The 19,693-nt window shown below is 39.3% G+C and overlaps 4 long non-coding RNA genes across 4 annotated transcripts; all 4 read left to right on the top strand.

The window, feature by feature from the left end:
- Positions 1-523: 523 nt before the first annotated feature.
- LOC115250795 (uncharacterized) lies at positions 524-2,055 on the top strand. Its single transcript, XR_003889379.1, has 3 exons — positions 524-947; positions 1,404-1,455; positions 1,887-2,055. It is a non-coding gene; the product is annotated as an uncharacterized lncRNA (long non-coding RNA).
- Positions 2,056-6,449: 4,394 nt separating this feature from the next.
- LOC115250794 (uncharacterized) lies at positions 6,450-7,502 on the top strand. Its single transcript, XR_003889378.1, has 4 exons — positions 6,450-6,649; positions 6,911-6,975; positions 7,102-7,286; positions 7,365-7,502. It is a non-coding gene; the product is annotated as an uncharacterized lncRNA (long non-coding RNA).
- A 5,715-nt stretch (positions 7,503-13,217) lies between these two features.
- Positions 13,218-16,382, top strand: LOC115250796 (uncharacterized). The gene is made up of 3 exons (XR_003889380.1): positions 13,218-13,393; positions 13,838-13,889; positions 16,237-16,382. It is a non-coding gene; the product is annotated as an uncharacterized lncRNA (long non-coding RNA).
- A 763-nt stretch (positions 16,383-17,145) lies between these two features.
- Positions 17,146-18,273, top strand: LOC115250839 (uncharacterized). The gene is made up of 4 exons (XR_003889406.1): positions 17,146-17,363; positions 17,686-17,750; positions 17,877-18,052; positions 18,131-18,273. It is a non-coding gene; the product is annotated as an uncharacterized lncRNA (long non-coding RNA).
- The last annotated feature ends 1,420 nt before the right edge of the window (positions 18,274-19,693 follow it).

Raw genomic sequence — 19,693 nt, 5'->3', positions numbered from 1 at the left:
GGAGGGTCCCCCGACATGAGCCTGGTCCTGCTCAAGGTTTCTTCCTGTTAAAGGGGAGTTTTTCCTGCCACTGTTGCTTGTCTGGGGTTAGGCCCTGGGATTCTGTAAAGCGCCTTGAAACAATTTTGATTGTAAAAGACGCTATATAAATAAAGATTGATTGATTGATTGAGTTTTTCATGTCTTGAAAGCAATTATAACCTACTCCAAACTCCAACTATAACAAGTTGGAGTTTGAACATGCTGGGGTGATTAGGAAAATTTATGTATTTGTGAGGCACACTCCAGTACAGCTAGAATAACAAGATTGGTAGGTGAAAAACAATTTTCAAAACATTGACTAGCACAACACCCCCATTCTAATATTGTGACTAACACATATGCTTTTTTTCAAGATTCTGGTTTTCAAATTTGACTCAAAAGCAAAGGCTTCGGCTTGATTGCAGCAATATGTCAGATTATCTATTTTGAATGCATTCGTTTTATCCATGTAAACCAGTTTAAACCCACAGAGCAACAGCAGACACATTAGTTTGTCTCTGAATTGCTCCTTGGTACCAGTGTATTTATTGTATTGTGTATAGCCTGCTGGAACAACACCCTAAAAAGGTGTGTCTTTGCCTATTGTCCTGTAAATGTCCCCACCCAGTCAACCTGCAGGTTTATTGTTTTTTATTTATAAATGTGGAAGCATGCACTTGTTTCACTTGTTGGACTTCTTCCTATACAAATGTATGATGCAAATAATAACCCACGAAAATATCCTGGGAATTTATTGCAATGCGTCAGAACATTTCTAAAACATGGATCACATATTTACTGCGTCACTTACTAAAGTACCTTTGAAAAGTCCACCTTATAAATATGGCCAGTTACACTGAGGGAGCAAGCAGCAGCATCACAGAGGAGGATTCACCTAAAGATACTAGAAAATCTTTGAAGTCAAGGTGGGATTTTAGAGCTTTATTTCTATTTCTCTTATATATGTGTATATATATACATACAAACAGGATTGTATCTGTAAATCTTGCAAATATTATTCTAATAATAGGTAATGAGGAAATGTTTGAAATTGTTTTTGATTTTTAATCTTGTGATCTTTAATCTTATGTTTCAATACAGTTAAAAATATTGTTTGTCTAACACGGAGAGGCAAAAACACATTTTACCATGATAATGAGAAGCTTGTTTAGATTATGGTGTTTTAAAATGTCATATAGTTTGATGATAAAGTGATTTTAATCTTAAAATTAGCCCATATGAATGTCTCTGTATCATAGAAATTAAGGAATGTACAACAACAAAAATGCATCACCAGCATTTCATAAATTGACTTAAAATAATGTCTCACAAGAGAGTTATAATTCTGAAATAAATTTATGTTTGATTTTACACATTAACAGAAAGAAAAGATGAGTGTGAGATGGCATATATCAGCTTTGCTCATTTTATCAGGTAAGCATAATATTAAGTTTAATATTCAGAACAAATACAATGAAAAATGAAAATATCTTAAATCAGACACAGGAATACTACATTATGGAACAATTTATGTGAAATAATTTTTCAGCAACTTTGAATTAATACAGATATTTTAAATTACTGAAAAATCAACAGTAGTCAGTGTCATATGGTTGCATACTTAAGTAGTTGCAAACTTTAAAAATAAATACATAACTATATCTATTTATATATGACTAAATATTTTAAATGAAAATGTGAAGTGCCTTAAATTAATCTGTGTTGACTGCCACCGATAAAAGGAACAACTGCAAAAGTTAAATAACAAATTGAATTACATTTCTAAAACAGGAATATCAGATAAAACTGAATGACTGCAAAAAAAACTGACATAAAGATTGAAATATTATATTCTACCTTTTTAGTTGTTCATGCCTTGGTAATGGCAGAAACCAATACCACAACAACAGGCAGTCAAACATCCACATCAGACCCAACAAGTCCATCCACAACTTCTGCAACTACATCATCACCAACCACATCAGCCACAACCAGTCAAACATCTAGTTCAACAGCAACAAGTCCATCCACAACTTCTGCAACTACATCGTCACCAACCACATCAGCAACAACCAGTGAAACATCAAGTTCAACAACAAGTCCATCCACAAGTTCTGCAACTACATCATCACCAACCACATCAGCAACAACCAGTCAAACATCAAGTTCAACAACAAGTCCATCCACAACTTCTGTAACTACATCGTCACCAACCACATCAGCAACAACCAGTCAAACATCAAGTTCAACAACAAGTCCATCCACAACTTCTGCAACTACATCGTCACCAACAACATCGGCAACAACCAGTCAAACATCAAGTTCAACAACAACAAGTCCATCCACAACTTCTGCAACTACATCCTTACCAACCACATCAGCAACAACCAGTCAAACATCGAGTTCAACAACAACAAGTCCATCCACAACTTCTGCAACTACATCGTCACCAACCACATCAGCAACAACCAGTCAAACATCAAGTTCAATAAGTCCATCCACAACTTCTGCAACTACATCGTCACCAACAACATCAACAACAACCAGTCAAACATCAAGTTCAACAACAAGTCCATCCACAACTTCTGCAACTACATCGTCACCAACAACATCAGCAACAACCAGTCAAACATCAAGTTCAACAACAACAAGTCCATCCACAACTTCTGCAACTACATCGTCACCAACCACATCAGCAACAACCAGTCAAACATCAAGTTCAACAGCAACAAGTCCATCCACAACTTCTGCAACTACAACATCACCGACCACATCAGCAACAACCAGTCAAACATCAAGTTCTACAACAACAAGTCCCTCCACAACTTCTGCAACTACATCGTCACCAACCACATCAGCAACAACCAGTCAAACAACTAGTTCAACAGCAACAAGTCCATCCACAACTTCTGCAGCTACATCGTCACCAACCACATCAGCAACAACCAGTCAAACATCAAGTTCTACAGCAACAAGTCCATCCACAACTTCTACAACTACATCGTCACCAACCACATCAGCAACAACCAGTCAAACATCAAGTTCTACAGCAAGTCCATCCACAACTTCTGCAACTACATCGTCACCAACCACATCAGCAACAACCAGTCAAACATCAAGTTCAACAACAAGTCCATCCACAAGTTCTGCAACTACATCATCACCAACCACATCAGCAACAACCAGTCAAACATCAAGTTCAACAAGTCCATCCACAACTTCTGTAACTACATCGTCACCAACCACATCAGCAACAACCAGTCAAACATCAAGTTCAACAACAAGTCCATCCACAACTTCTGCAACTACATCGTCACCAACAACATCAGCAACAACCAGTCAAACATCAAGTTCAACAACAACAAGTCCATCTACAACTTCTGCAACTACATCATCACCAACAACGAGTCAAACATCTAGTTCAACAACAATAAGTCCATCCACAACTTCTGTAACTACATCGTCACCAACCACATCAGCCACAACCATTCAAACATCAAGTTCAACAACAAGTCCATCCACAACTTCTGCAACTACAACGTCACCAACCACATCAGCAACAACCAGTCAAACATCAGGTTCTACAACAACAGGTCCATCCACAACTTCAGCAACTACATCGTCACCAACCACATCAGCAACATCCAGTCAAACATCAAGTTCAACCTCAACAAGTCCCTCCACAACTTCTGCAACTACATCGTCACCAACCACATCAGCAACAACCAGTCAAACATCAAGTTCTACAGCAACAAGTCCATCCACAACCTCTGCAACTACATCGTCACCAACCACATCAGCAACAACCAGTCAAACATCAAGTTCAACAGCAACAAGTCCATCCACAACTTCTGCAACTACATCGTCACCAACCACATCAGCAACAACCAGTCAAACATCAAGTTCAATAAGTCCATCCACAACTTCTGCAACTACATCGTCACCAACAACATCAACAACAACCAGTCAAACATCAAGTTCAACAACAAGTCCATCCACAACTTCTGCAACTACATCGTCACCAACAACATCAGCAACAACCAGTCAAACATCAAGTTCAACAACAACAAGTCCATCCACAACTTCTGCAACTACATCGTCACCAACCACATCAGCAACAACCAGTCAAACATCAAGTTCTACAACAACAAGTCCCTCCACAACTTCTGCAACTACATCGTCACCAACCACATCAGCAACAACCAGTCAAACAACTAGTTCAACAGCAACAAGTCCATCCACAACTTCTGCAGCTACATCGTCACCAACCACATCAGCAACAACCAGTCAAACATCAAGTTCTACAGCAACAAGTCCATCCACAACTTCTACAACTACATCGTCACCAACCACATCAGCAACAACCAGTCAAACATCAAGTTCTACAGCAAGTCCATCCACAACTTCTGCAACTACATCGTCACCAACCACATCAGCAACAACCAGTCAAACATCAAGTTCAACAACAAGTCCATCCACAAGTTCTGCAACTACATCATCACCAACCACATCAGCAACAACCAGTCAAACATCAAGTTCAACAACAAGTCCATCCACAACTTCTGTAACTACATCGTCACCAACCACATCAGCAACAACCAGTCAAACATCAAGTTCAACAACAAGTCCATCCACAACTTCTGCAACTACATCGTCACCAACAACATCAGCAACAACCAGTCAAACATCAAGTTCAACAACAACAAGTCCATCTACAACTTCTGCAACTACATCATCACCAACAACGAGTCAAACATCTAGTTCAACAACAATAAGTCCATCCACAACTTCTGTAACTACATCGTCACCAACCACATCAGCCACAACCATTCAAACATCAAGTTCAACAACAAGTCCATCCACAACTTCTGCAACTACAACGTCACCAACCACATCAGCAACAACCAGTCAAACATCAAGTTCTACAACAACAGGTCCATCCACAACTTCAGCAACTACATCGTCACCAACCACATCAGCAACATCCAGTCAAACATCAAGTTCAACCTCAACAAGTCCCTCCACAACTTCTGCAACTACATCGTCACCAACCACATCAGCAACAACCAGTCAAACATCAAGTTCTACAGCAACAAGTCCATCCACAACCTCTGCAACTACATCGTCACCAACCACATCAGCAACAACCAGTCAAACATCAAGTTCAACAGCAACAAGTCCATCCACAACTTCTGCAACTACATCGTCAGCAACCACATCAGCAATAACCAGTCAAACATCAAGTTCTACAACAACAAGTCCCTCCACAACTTCTGCAACTACATCGTCACCAACCACATCAGCAACAACCAGTCAAACAACTAGTTCAACAGCAACAAGTCCATCCACAACTTCTGCAGCTACATCATCACCAACCACATCAGCAACAACCAGTCAAACATCAAGTTCTACAGCAACAAGTCCATCCACAACTTCTACAACTACATCGTCACCAACCACATCAGCAACAACCAGTCAAACATCAAGTTCTACAGCAAGTCCATCCAGAACTTCTGCAACTACATCGTCACCAACCACATCAGCAACAACCAGTGAAACATCAAGTTCAACAACAAGTCCATCCACAAGTTCTGCAACTACATCATCACCAACCACATCAGCAACAACCAGTCAAACATCAAGTTCAACAACAAGTCCATCCACAACTTCAGTAACTACATCGTCACCAACCACATCAGCAACAACCAGTCAAACATCAAGTTCAACAACAAGTCCATCCACAACTTCTGCAACTACATCGTCACCAACAACATCAGCAACAACCAGTCAAACATCAAGTTCAACAACAACAAGTCCATCCACAACTTCTGCAACTACATCATTACCAACCACATCAGCAACAACCAGTCAAACATCGAGTTCAACAACAACAAGTCCATCCACAACTTCTGCAACTACATCGTCACCAACCACATCAGCAACAACCAGTCAAACATCAAGTTCTACAACAACAAGTCCATCCACAACTTCTGCAACTACATCGTCAACAACCACCTCTGCAACAACCACTCAAACATCAAGTTCAACAGCAACAAGTCCATCCACAACTTCTGCAACTACATCGTCAACAACCACCTCTGCAACAACCAGTCAAACATCAAGTTCAACCGCAACAAGTCCATCCACAACTTCTGCAACTACATCGTCACCAACCAGATCAGCAACAAGCAGTCAAACATCAAGTTCAACATCAACAAGTCCATCCACAACTTCTGCAACTACATCCTCACCAACCACATCAGCAACAACCAGTCAAACATCTAGTTCAACATCCACAAGTCCATCCACAACTTCTGCAACTACATCATCACCAACAACAGCAGCAACAACCAGTCAAACATCTAGTTCAACATCCACAAGTCCATCCACAACTTCTGCAACTACATCATCACCAACCACATCAGCAACAACCAGTCAAACATCAAGTTCAACAACAAGTCCATCCACAACTTCTGCAACTACAGCATCACCAACCACATCAGGAAGTTCAGGTGTTGAGCCAATCTATATTGTTTCAGCAACTTTACCTCAAGAGACTTTTCAAGAAGAACTGACTAACCCAAACAGCACAACATACAAAGAACTTGAACGTCGAGTAATAGACACGGTATGTTGACCTTTGTATACAATTCTTTCCATTATTGACTTTTAGAATTTCGATTTAAGAAAAGTATACACAATTAAGTCCATTCAAATCAGTTGTTAAATTTAATAATATTAATTAGTTGGTAGTTGAATTTAACCAGTGCAAACCTTGGAGGTATTTAAGAAAATGTCATGTTTCAATATATTTTTGATGGTTCAAAAACATACATGTTATAGTGTTATACATTTTTAATAATTCATTTCCACAACTCACTTTTTACAGTGTACACCTATCTACACAAGAAAATATGGAGAGAGATTTGTCCGCTGCTTTGTGAAACAATTCCGGTAAGTATTTTTCAGTCAATAACTGAATACAGGTCATCATGTATTTTTTGTGTTTCCTGTGTTAATTTGAACATTAGAAATCTACAGATGTCTCTCAATACCTCTGATTTCTGTCTTTTAATGTAGCCGTGCTGTGCGTCTACAAGTACGAGAAGATGCAACTGCAGCTGATATTGGGGTTGTGCTCCGCAACAATATCCCCATTTCTGACCTCCCAAATAATGACGAAGTTGCTGAAACTTTAGCAATTGCAGCAAGTAGCAATGAGACCTTAAGTGTGGCTCTGTCCGCATCCTCAATCCAAACTATATGTAAGTAAACGCAAAGAAATCAAAGAAAGACAAAGTTTTTGGTTTCAGTCAATAATCTATTAAAAATATTTTTTACAGCTGGTCCAGTTCCTTTAACTACTGAGCCTGCAACTACAACAACCACATCTAGTTCAACATCCACAAGTCCATCCACAACTTCTGCAACTACATCATCACCAACAACAGCAGCAACAACCAGTCAAACATCTAGTTCAACATCCACAAGTCCATCCACAACTTCTGCAACTACATCATCACCAACCACATCAGCAACAACCAGTCAAACATCAAGTTCAACAACAAGTCCATCCACAACTTCTGCAACTACATCGTCACCAACAACATCAGCAACAAGCAGTCAAACATCAAGTTCAACATCCACAAGTCCATCCACAACTTCTGCAACTACAGCATCACCAACCACATCAGGAAGTTCAGGTGTTGAGCCAATCTATATTGTTTCAGCAACTTTACCTCAAGAGACTTTTCAAGAAGAACTGACTAACCCAAACAGCACAACATACAAAGAACTTGAACGTCGAGTAATAGACACGGTATGTTGACCTTTGTATACAATTCTTTCCATTATTGACTTTTAGAATTTCGATTTAAGAAAAGTATACACAATTAAGTCCATTCAAATCAGTTGTTAAATTTAATAATATTAATTAGTTGGTAGTTGAATTTAACCAGTGCAAACCTTGGAGGTATTTAAGAAAATGTCATGTTTCAATATATTTTTGATGGTTCAAAAACATACATGTTATAGTGTTATACATTTTTAATAATTCATTTCCACAATTCACTTTTTACAGTGTACACCTATCTACACAAGAAAATATGGAGAGAGATTTGTCCGCTGCTTTGTGAAACAATTCCGGTAAGTATTTTTCAGTCAATAACTGAATACAGGTCATCATGTATTTTTTGTGTTTCCTGTGTTAATTTGAACATTAGAAATCTACAGATGTCTCTCAATACCTCTGATTTCTGTCTTTTAATGTAGCCGTGCTGTGCGTCTACAAGTACGAGAAGATGCAACTGCAGCTGATATTGGGGTTGTGCTCCGCAACAATATCCCCATTTCTGACCTCCCAAATAATGACGAAGTTGCTGAAACTTTAGCAATTGCAGCAAGTAGCAATGAGACCTTAAGTGTGGCTCTGTCCGCATCCTCAATCCAAACTATATGTAAGTAAACGCAAAGAAATCAAAGAAAGACAAAGTTTTTGGTTTCAGTCAATAATCTATTAAAAATATTTTTTACAGCTGGTCCAGTTCCTTTAACTACTGAGCCTGCAACTACAACAACCACATCTAGTTCAACATCCACAAGTCCATCCACAACTTCTGCAACTACATCATCACCAACAACAGCAGCAACAACCAGTCAAACATCTAGTTCAACATCCACAAGTCCATCCACAACTTCTGCAACTACATCATCACCAACCACATCAGCAACAACCAGTCAAACATCAAGTTCAACAACAAGTCCATCCACAACTTCTGCAACTACATCGTCACCAACAACATCAGCAACAAGCAGTCAAACATCAAGTTCAACATCCACAAGTCCATCCACAACTTCTGCAACTACAGCATCACCAACCACATCAGGAAGTTCAGGTGTTGAGCCAATCTATATTGTTTCAGCAACTTTACCTCAAGAGACTTTTCAAGAAGAACTGACTAACCCAAACAGCACAACATACAAAGAACTTGAACGTCGAGTAATAGACACGGTATGTTGACCTTTGTATACAATTCTTTCCATTATTGACTTTTAGAATTTCGATTTAAGAAAAGTATACACAATTAAGTCCATTCAAATCAGTTGTTAAATTTAATAATATTAATTAGTTGGTAGTTGAATTTAATCAATTTGGATCCAAATTGAATCCAAGTCAGTCGAAGTCCAAGTTGTAATTCAGTCCTACACCAGTGCAAACCTTGGAGGTATTTAAGAAAATGTCATGTTTCAATATATTTTTGATGGTTCAAAAACATACATGTTATAGTGTTATACATTTTTAATAATTCATTTCCACAATTCACTTTTTACAGTGTACACCTATCTACATAAGAAAATATGGAGAGAGATTTGTCCGCTGCTTTGTGAAACAATTCCGGTAAGTATTTTTCAGTCAATAACTGAATACAGGTCATCATGTATTTTTTGTGTTTCCTGTGTTAATTTGAACATTAGAAATCTACAGATCTCTCTCAATACCTCTGATTTCTGTCTTTTAATGTAGCCGTGCTGTGCGTCTACAAGTACGAGAAGATGCAACTGCAGCTGATATTGGGGTTGTGCTCCGCAACAATATCCCCATTTCTGACCTCCCAAATAATGACGAAGTTGCTGAAACTTTAGCAATTGCAGCAAGTAGCAATGAGACCTTAAGTGTGGCTCTGTCTGCATCCTCAATCCAAATTATATGTAAGTAAACGCAAAGAAATCAAAGAAAGACAAAGTTTTTGGTTTCAGTCAATAATCTATTAAAAATATTTTTTACAGCTGGTCCAGTTCCTTTAACTACTGAGCCTGCAACTACAACAACCACAGTTGCAGCAACTACAACTCCTGCCATGACAACAACCACATCTGCAGCTGTTACAATAAGTGTGTCATTTAGATCACGTCTCAGCACATTTTCAAGTGACCTGCAGGATACATCTTCTGAAGCTTTTAAAAGTCGAGCTTCAATGATAAAATCACAGGTATGCTGTCAAAAGTTTGGGTTTTAAAGCTGGTCATCCCTGCTCCACACCTGTTGCAAATCAAAGAAGAAGGATTTGTTTAATTTGTGGTTTATTTTGTTTTCTTGCAGCTTCAACCATTGTTCAAGGAACAATTTTCTTCCTTTAGGTTCATGGAAGTGGTATCATTTAGGTAATTTGTTTGTCGATTTCCCAAATTAACCATCGTGTCATAATTCTGACAAGTCACTGTGAAGTTCACTCCCTGTTTCTGCAGAAATGGCTCAGTCATCAATGACATGACACTCGGCTTTGACAGTACGGCTGTCCCTCATCACACCGTGATTGCCAGTGTTTTAATTAACGCATCTTCGGTTGTCACTGGTTTTGACATTGAAGGCAGCTCCATTTCTGTAGATGGCATAGGTATGAAAGTGTACCAGGCACTTTTTTTCCCCATTGTTGACTTTCTCCTCAACCGATAATTTCTTCTCATTTTCAGCATCAAGTGGAGTCAACCAGAACATGAGTCTCTTCACTGCATTCTCTTTGGTACTGCTGTCATGGATACTGTCAAACCAGCAATAAAATTATGAGTATTGTCATTTATTGACAGCATCCAGCAACACTTTAACAGCAGTGCGCATCATAATAATAATATATATATTTATGTTATATTACAAACTGTTCTGCATTCTCCTGATTTATGAAGGTAACATTATAGACCTCCTTATTACAATGTTACAATACTATCACTGAGAAAAGAAATGAAGTGACAAATTACAACAATCACAGTTCTTGAAATTATGTGTGTTTTAAAAAAACATGTTAATATATTTTATTTTTAGAGACTTATTTAATCCTACTAATCAAGATGCTGTGAAATCTTGTAAAACATGAAAAGGTCAGAATAAACAAAAATGACTAATTTTTAGTTTTTCTCATGTTTTCCCTCATCATTAAAACACAATTGTGATTTATACCAGCCAATCAGACTGGTTGATTCACCATTGTTCATTTGAATAAATTGGTATACAAATTGCTGAATCAAAGGGTTGGTCTCCGCCAGGGCTGCCCTTTGTCACCAATTCTGTTCATAACTTTTATGGACAGAATTTCTAGGTGCAGTCATGGTGTTGAGGGGGTCTGGTTTGGTGACCTCAGGATCGGGTCTCTGCTCTTTGCAGATGATGTGGTCCTGTTGGCGTCATCGGCCCGTGACCTCCAACGATCACTGGATCGGTTCGCCACCACGTGTGAAGTGGCAGGCATGAGAATCAGCACCTCCAAATCCGAGGCCATGATTCTCAACCGGAAAAAGGTGGAGTGCCTTCTCCGGGTCAAGGAGGAGATCCTGCCTCAAGTGGAGGAGTTCAAGTACCTCAGGGTCTTGTTCACAAGTGAGGGAAGAATGGAACAGGAGATCGACAGGCAGATTGGTGCAGCGTCAGCAGTAATACGGACTCTGCACCAGTCCGTTGTGATGAAGAGAGAGCTGAGCCAAAAGGCGAAGCTCTCAATTTACCGGTCGATCTTTGTTCCTATCCTCACCGACGGTCATGAGCTTTGGGTAATGACTGAAAGAACAAGATCACGGGGACAAGCGGCCGAAATGAGCTTCTTCCGTAGGGTGGCTGGGCTCTTCCTTAGAGATAGGGTGAGAAGCTCTGCCATCCGGGAGGAGCTCGGAGTAGAGCCGCTGCTCCTCCGCGTTGAGAAGAGCCAGATGAGGTGGCTTGGGCATCTAGCTAGGATGCCCCCTGGACGCCTCCCTGGTGAGGTGTTCAGGGCATGTCCCTCCAGCAGGAGGCCCCCGGGAAGACCCAGGACACGTTGGAGAGACTATATCACTCGACTGGTCTGGGAACGCCTGGGGATCCTCCCAAACGAGCTGGAAGAAGTAGCTGGGGAAAGGGAAGTCTGGGCCTCTCTGCTTAGGCTGCTGCCCCCGCGACCCGACCCCGGATAAGCGGTAGAGGATGGATGGATGGATGGTGTAGTATCTGACCCGTTCTATGCAGGCTTTACGTCTGTAAGGCCGTAATGTGTTTAGCAGCCAGCCTAAGCACCATATTAGGACACGCTCCACATGTGTGTCCTGTGTCTTCTTCCTTTATGTAAAAGGAGCTGCTAAAAGATGACACAGGAGCCTGTGGGCTCCTGGTTGTTCTCCATATGAGGATGTATAGCATGAAGCATCTTCAGTATTCCCTTTTTTGGTAATAACTGAACGCTATACCATTGGGTTGGCCATATTGTATATCGTGAGGTCATCAGAAAAGAATGTGTTTACTTGACTGTAGGAGGTGTCGATGTAGACACCTCGGAGTTCTTCACCATCGGGACCGCAAAACCTCCCTCGGACAAACTGCAGCGTCCGATTGATACCCGACTGTTCTCTCCAATAAACATCTTTGATAACCAAGTCGGTGTCTGCGAAGATTCCTTCCTCATCAACACATCTCGGCTACCACCAGGAGAAGATTCACAACAATGGTTATAAAAACAACTAAAAGTCGGACAAACACTTTCAAAGCATTGAGTAAGTCAGCCATGAATGTATTTTATTGTTGTTAATATTTTCCGAGCAGGATCAAATGCAGAAAACATTATTTCATATACATACAAAGCAGATGTCCAGCTATCTAACCAAAACATCAAACCAAACTTTGTAGCAAAACTTTCTAAGACTTCCAAAGAACAAAACACCAAAACGTTTGAACATCGTTGCACAAGGCAAACAAACATGGCGGCAGAAAAACATGTGTACTTTTAAACCTGTGACTTTTAAAAGTTGGAGTTTGAACATGGAGTGATTTGGAAAATTTAAGTATTTGTGAGGCACAGTACAAAATCAAGAATAACAAGACTGTTAACAAAAGGAGAAATGCAAATTCTAAAACTTTGACAAACTCAACACCCCATTCTAACTTTGCGCCTAAAATATATTATGCATGTTTTCAAGGTTCTGGTTCACATATTTGCCTCAAAAGTAAATGCTTCAGCAGACACATTAAGTTGTCTATGAATTACTCCTTGGTCCCAGTGTACTTGTGAATGTATTGTGTATAGCCTGCTGGAACATCACACTAAAAAGGTGTGTCTTTGCCTGTTGTCCTGTAAACGCGCCCACCCCATTAAAAATGTGGAAGCAGGAACTTGTTTCACTTGTTGGACTTCTCCCTATACAAATGTGTGATGCAAAAAACAACCCACGAAAATATCCTGGGAATTTATTGCATTGCGTCAGAACATTTTTTAAACATGGCTCGCATATTTACTGTGTCACTTAAGTTCCTTTGCAAACTCCACCTTATAAATGTAGCCACTTACACTCAGGAAGCAAGCAGCAGCATCACAGAGCAGGATTCACCAAAAGATTCTCGAAACTTTTTGAAGTCAAGGTGGGATTTTTGAGCTTTATTTCTATTTCTCTTATATATACATATACAAACAGGATTATATGTGTAAATCTTGCAAGTCTTACTCCAATAATAAGTAATCAACAAATGTTTTAAATTGTGTTTGATCTTTAACCTTGTGATTTTTAATCTTATGTTTCAATACAGTTAAAATTATTGTTTGTGTAACACAGAGAGGCAAAAACACATCCTTTAAACATGATAATAAGAAGCTTGTTTGGATGATGGTGTTTTCGAAATGTCAGAAAGTTTCATGATTAAGTAATTTTAATATTAAAATCAGCTCATTTCAAAGTCTCTGTATCATAGAAATTAAGGAATTTAGTACAACATAAATGCATCAACAGCATTTCATGTATTGACTTAAAATGTCTCACAAGAGTTATAATTCTGAAATAATTTTTATTTGATTTTCCACATTAACAGAAAGAAAAGATGAGTGTGGGACAGCAAATATCAGCTTTTTTCATTTTATCAGGTAAGCATGATATTAAGTTTAATATTCAGAAGAAATACAATGAAAAATGAAAAGATCTTAAATCAGACCCAGGAATACTATATTATGGAACAATCAATCAATCTTTATTTATATAGCGTCTGTTACAATCAAAATTGTTTCAAGGCGCTTTACAGAATCCCAGGGCCTAACCCCAGACAAGCAACAGTGGCAGGAAAAACTCCCCTTTAACAGGAAGAAACCTTGAGCAGGACCAGGCTCATGTTGGGGGACCTTCCTGCTGATGGCCGGCTGGGTAGAGAGAGAGGAGAAGGGGGAGGACAGGTAGAGGAGAGAATAGGTAGAGCCTAGAAATAAACACAGAAATACATTATATTAAGTAAAATAAGCTGCCGGTACAGTCAAGCTGAGTGGGTCAGCGGGGTCAGAGGTCAGCAGGTCAGCATGGAGCTCTGAAGGCGGCGATACCTGTAGATGAATACAGAAGGGGGGGTGGGGGGTGCAGAAAAACTACACAAGAAATAACATCACTAGTCTACTTGGTGAGGAGGAGAGGAGACCGTTTCCCAGTGGGGTGACAGAGGCCTGTCAGGTGATCATGTTTCTGGACCCCGGCAGCCTCGGCCTATAGCAGCATAACTAAGATGTTAACCTAATGATTAGACGACCCTCTAAGTATGATCATTTGTCTGCCTATGATCGTAACTGGAACTACAGAATTAGTGATAATAAGCTTTTTCAAAGAGGTAGGTTTTAAGTCTAATCTTAAAAGTAGAGATGGAGTCAGCCTCCTGTACCTGGACAGGGAGCTGGTTCCACAGCAGGGGGGCCTGTTAGCTAAATGCTCGGCCCCCACTCTACAACTAGAGACTCTGGGGACCACAAGTAAACCAGCATTCTGAGAACGGAGCAGTCTATTGGGATGATAAGGTGTCGCTAGCTCCTCCGGGTAGGACGGAGCTAGACCTCTGAAGACCTTGTAGGTCAGAAGGAGAATTTTAAAAATTATTCTAAATTTAATGGGCAGCCAATGAAGAGACGCCAGTCCAGGAGTCATGTGATCTCTTTTGTCAATACCTATCAAAACTCTAGCTGCAGCATTTTGGATCACCTGGAGGCTTCTTAAAGAGTTGTTTGGATACCCTGATAATAAAGAACTACAATAGTCCAGCCTGGAAGTAACAAATGCTGGACTAACTTTTCAGCATCATGTTGCGTCAGTAGTTTCCTGATCTTTGTGATGTTCCTCAAGTGAAAAAAGGCACTTCTAGAGACTATTTTAATTTATGAGTTGGACAGATTTTGGTTACTCCAAGATTCCTTACAGAGAGACTAGATGTTAATGAGATACCATCTAGAGTGATCATGTGATCTAATCAATCTGTGAGAGGTTGAGGACCAAACACCAGGACCTGAGTTTTTCCTGCGTTAAGGAGGAGGAAATTTGAAGACATCCAGGACTTTATGTCTTTATGACAGGTCTTCACTAACTTCTCTGTCTCCTCTGGTTTCATGGATAAATGTAGCTGAGTGTCATCAGAATAACAATGAAAATTTATCCTATGCTGCCGAATAATGTTTCCTAAGGGGAGCATGTACAAGGTGAAAAGAATTGGTCCAAGTACAGAACCTTGTGGAACTCCATGGCTAACCCTATTGTATGAAGAGGGAATGCCATGGACATGAGCAAACTGGTATTTATTTGATAAATACGATCTAAACCACTCTAGGGCTGTCCTTTTAATCCCAATCATATGTTTCAATCTATGTGACAGGATGCTGTGATCAACTGTATCAAAAGCAGCACTGAGGTCCAGCAGAACCAGCATAGTAACCAGTCCATGATCTGAAGCTATAACATCATTAGTAACTTTAATAAGTGCTGTTTCTGTGCTATGGTGAGCTCTAAAGCCTGACTGAAACATCTCAAACAGGCAGTTTCTCTGCAGGTGCTCCAGTTACTGAGTCACCACAACCTTCTCAAGAATTTTAGAGATAAAAGGAAGGTTGGATATCAGCCTATAATTTGCTAATATGTCAGGATCCAGTGATGGTTTTTTAAGCAACAGCATAATCACTGCCAACATTTACCTTAAATAAATTCTTCACCAACTTTGAATTAACACAGAAAATTTGAATTAAAAATTCAACAGCAGTCAGTGTCTTATGGTAGGTGGTTGCAAACTGTAAAAAAAAAAAAAAATCCTAACCCCCAAAAATTATATCGATAGATATATGAGTAAATATTTTAAATTAAAATTGGAAGTGCCTGAAATCAGAATTACATTTCTTAAACGGGAACTTCAGATAATAGTGAATGACTGCAAAAAACTCTAGAAATCTAAATATTATATTCCACCTATTTTAGTTGTTCATTTCTTGGTGACGGTACAGTCAAAAAAAAAAACAACAACCAGTCAAACATCAAGTTCAACAACAACAAGTCCATCCACAACTTCTGCAACTACATCGTCACCAACCACATCAGCAACAACCAGTCAAATATCAAGTTCAACATCAACAAGTCCATCCACAACTTTTGCAACTACATCGTCACCAACAACATCAGCAACAAGCAGTCAAACATCAAGTTCAACATCAACAAGTCCATCCACAACTTCTGCAACTACATCATCACCAACCACATCAGCAACAACCAGTCAAACATCAAGTTCAACATCAACAAGTCCATCCACAACTTCTGCAACTACATCATCACCAACCACATCAGCCACAACCAGTCAAACATCAATTACAACAGCAACAAGTCCCTCCACAACTTCTGCATCTACATCGTCACCAACCACATCAGCAACAACCAGTCAAATATCAAGTTCAACATCAACAAGTCCATCCACAACTTTTGCAACTACATCGTCACCAACCACATCAGCAACAACCAGTCAAATATCAAGTTCAACATCAACAAGTCCATCCGCAACTTCTGCAACTACATCGTCACCAACATCAGCAACAAGCAGTCAAACATCAAGTTCAACAACAAGTCCATCCACAACTTCTGCAACTACATCATCACCAACCACATCAGCAACAACCAGTCAAACATCAAGTTCAACAACAACAAGTCCATCCACAACTTCTGCAACTACATCGTCACCAACCACATCAGCAACAACCAGTCAAATATCAAGTTCAACATCAACAAGTCCATCCACAACTTTTGCAACTACATCGTCACCAACAACATCAGCAACAAGCAGTCAAACATCAAGTTCAACAGCAAGTCCATCCACAACTTCTGCAACTACATCATCACCAACCACATCAGCAACAACCAGTCAAACATCAAGTTCAACATCCACAAGTCCATCCACAACTTCTGCAACTACATCGTCACCAACCACATCAGCAACTTCAGGTGTTGAGCCAATCTATATTGTTTCAGCAACTTTACCTCAAGAGACTTTTCGAGAAGAACTCACTAACCCAAACAGCACAACATACAAAGAACTTGAACGTCGAGTAATAGACACGGTATGTTGACCTTTGTATACAATTCTTTCCATTATTGACTTTTAGAATTTCGATTTAAGAAAAGTATACACAATTAAGTCCATTCAAATCAGTTGGTAAATTTAATAATATTAATTAGTTGGTAGTTGAATTTAATCAATTTGGATCCAAATTGAATCCAAGTCCGTCGAAGTCCAAGTTGTAACTCAGTCCTACACCAGTGCAAACCTTGGAGGTATTTAAGAAAATGTCATGTTTCAATATATTTTTGATGGTTCAAAAACACACATGTTATAGTGTTATACATTTTTAATAATTCATTTCCACAATTCACTTTTTACAGTGTACACCTATCTACACAAGAAAATATGGAGAGAGATTTGTCCGCTGCTTTGTGAAACAATTCCGGTAAGTATTTTTCAGTCAATAACTGAATACAGGTCATCATGTATTTTTTGTGTTTCCTGTGTTAATTTGAACATTAGAAATCTACAGATCTCTCTCAATACCTCTGATTTCTGTCTTTTAATGTAGCCCTGTGCGTCTACGAGAAGATGCAACTGCAGCTGATATTGGGGTTGTGCTCCGCAACAATATCCCCATTTCTGACCTCCCAAATAATGACGAAGTTGCTGAAACTTTAGCAATTGCAGCAAGTAGCAATGAGACCTTAAGTGTGGCTCTGTCCGCATCCTCAATCCAAACTATATGTAAGTAAACGCAAAGAAATCAAAGAAAGACAAAGTTTTTGGTTTCAGTCAATAATCTATTAAAAATATTTTTTACAGCTGGTCCAGTTCCTTTAACTACTGAGCCTGCAACTACAACAACCACATCAAGTTCAACAACAACAAGTCCATCCACAACTTCTGCAACTACATCATCACCAACCACATCAGCAACAACCAGTCAAACATCAAGTTCAACAACAAGTCCATCCACAACTTCTGCAACTACATCGTCACCAACAACATCAGCAACAACCAGTCAAACATCTAGTTCAACATCCACAAGTCCATCCACAACTTCTGCAATTACATCGTCACCAACCACATCAGCAACTTCAGGTGTTGAGCCAATCTATATTGTTTCAGCAACTTTACCTCAAGAGACTTTTCGAGAAGAACTCACTAACCCAAACAGCACAACATACAAAGAACTTGAACGTCGAGTAATAGACACGGTATGTTGACCTTTGTATACAATTCTTTCCATTATTGACTTTTAGAATTTCGATTTAAGAAAAGTATACACAATTAAGTCCATTCAAATCAGTTGTTAAATTTAATAATATTAATTAGTTGGTAGTTGAATTTAATCAATTTGGATCCAAATTGAATCCAAGTCCGTCGAAGTCCAAGTTGTAATTCAGTCCTACACCAGTGCAAACCTTGGAGGTATTTAAGAAAATGTCATGTTTCAATATATTTTTGATGGTTCAAAAACATACATGTTATAGTGTTATACATTTTTAATAATTCATTTCCACAATTCACTTTTTACAGTGTACACCTATCTACACAAGAAAATATGGAGAGAGATTTGTCCGCTGCTTTGTGAAACAATTCCGGTAAGTATTTTTCAGTCAATAACTGAATACAGGTCATCATGTATTTTTTGTGTTTCCTGTGTTAATTTGAACATTAGAAATCTACAGATCTCTCTCAATACCTCTGATTTCTGTCTTTTAATGTAGCCCTGTGCGTCTACGAGAAGATGCAACTGCAGCTGATATTGGGGTTGTGCTCCGCAACAATATCCCCATTTCTGACCTCCCAAATAATGACGAAGTTGCTGAAACTTTAGCAATTGCAGCAAGTAGCAATGAGACCTTAAGTGTGGCTCTGTCCGCATCCTCAATCCAAACTATATGTAAGTAAACGCAAAGAAATCAAAGAAAGACAAAGTTTTTGGTTTCAGTCAATAATCTATTAAAAATATTTTTTACAGCTGGTCCAGTTCCTTTAACTACTGAGCCTGCAACTACAACAACCACATCAAGTTCAACAACAACAAGTCCATCCACAACTTCTGCAACTACATCATCACCAACCACATCAGCAACAACCAGTCAAACATCAAGTTCAACAACAAGTCCATCCACAACTTCTGCAACTACATCGTCACCAACAACATCAGCAACAACCAGTCAAACATCTAGTTCAACATCCACAAGTCCATCCACAACTTCTGCAACTACATCGTCACCAACCACATCAGCAACTTCAGGTGTTGAGCCAATCTATATTGTTTCAGCAACTTTACCTCAAGAGACTTTTCGAGAAGAACTCACTAACCCAAACAGCACAACATACAAAGAACTTGAACGTCGAGTAATAGACACGGTATGT

This window comes from Takifugu rubripes, chromosome 8, assembly GCF_901000725.2.
Source record: "Takifugu rubripes chromosome 8, fTakRub1.2, whole genome shotgun sequence".
NCBI classification, from domain to species: Eukaryota; Metazoa; Chordata; class Actinopteri; order Tetraodontiformes; family Tetraodontidae; genus Takifugu; species Takifugu rubripes.
Note: the sequence above shows the minus strand (reverse complement) of the source record. Positions and strands in the feature narration are given on the sequence as shown.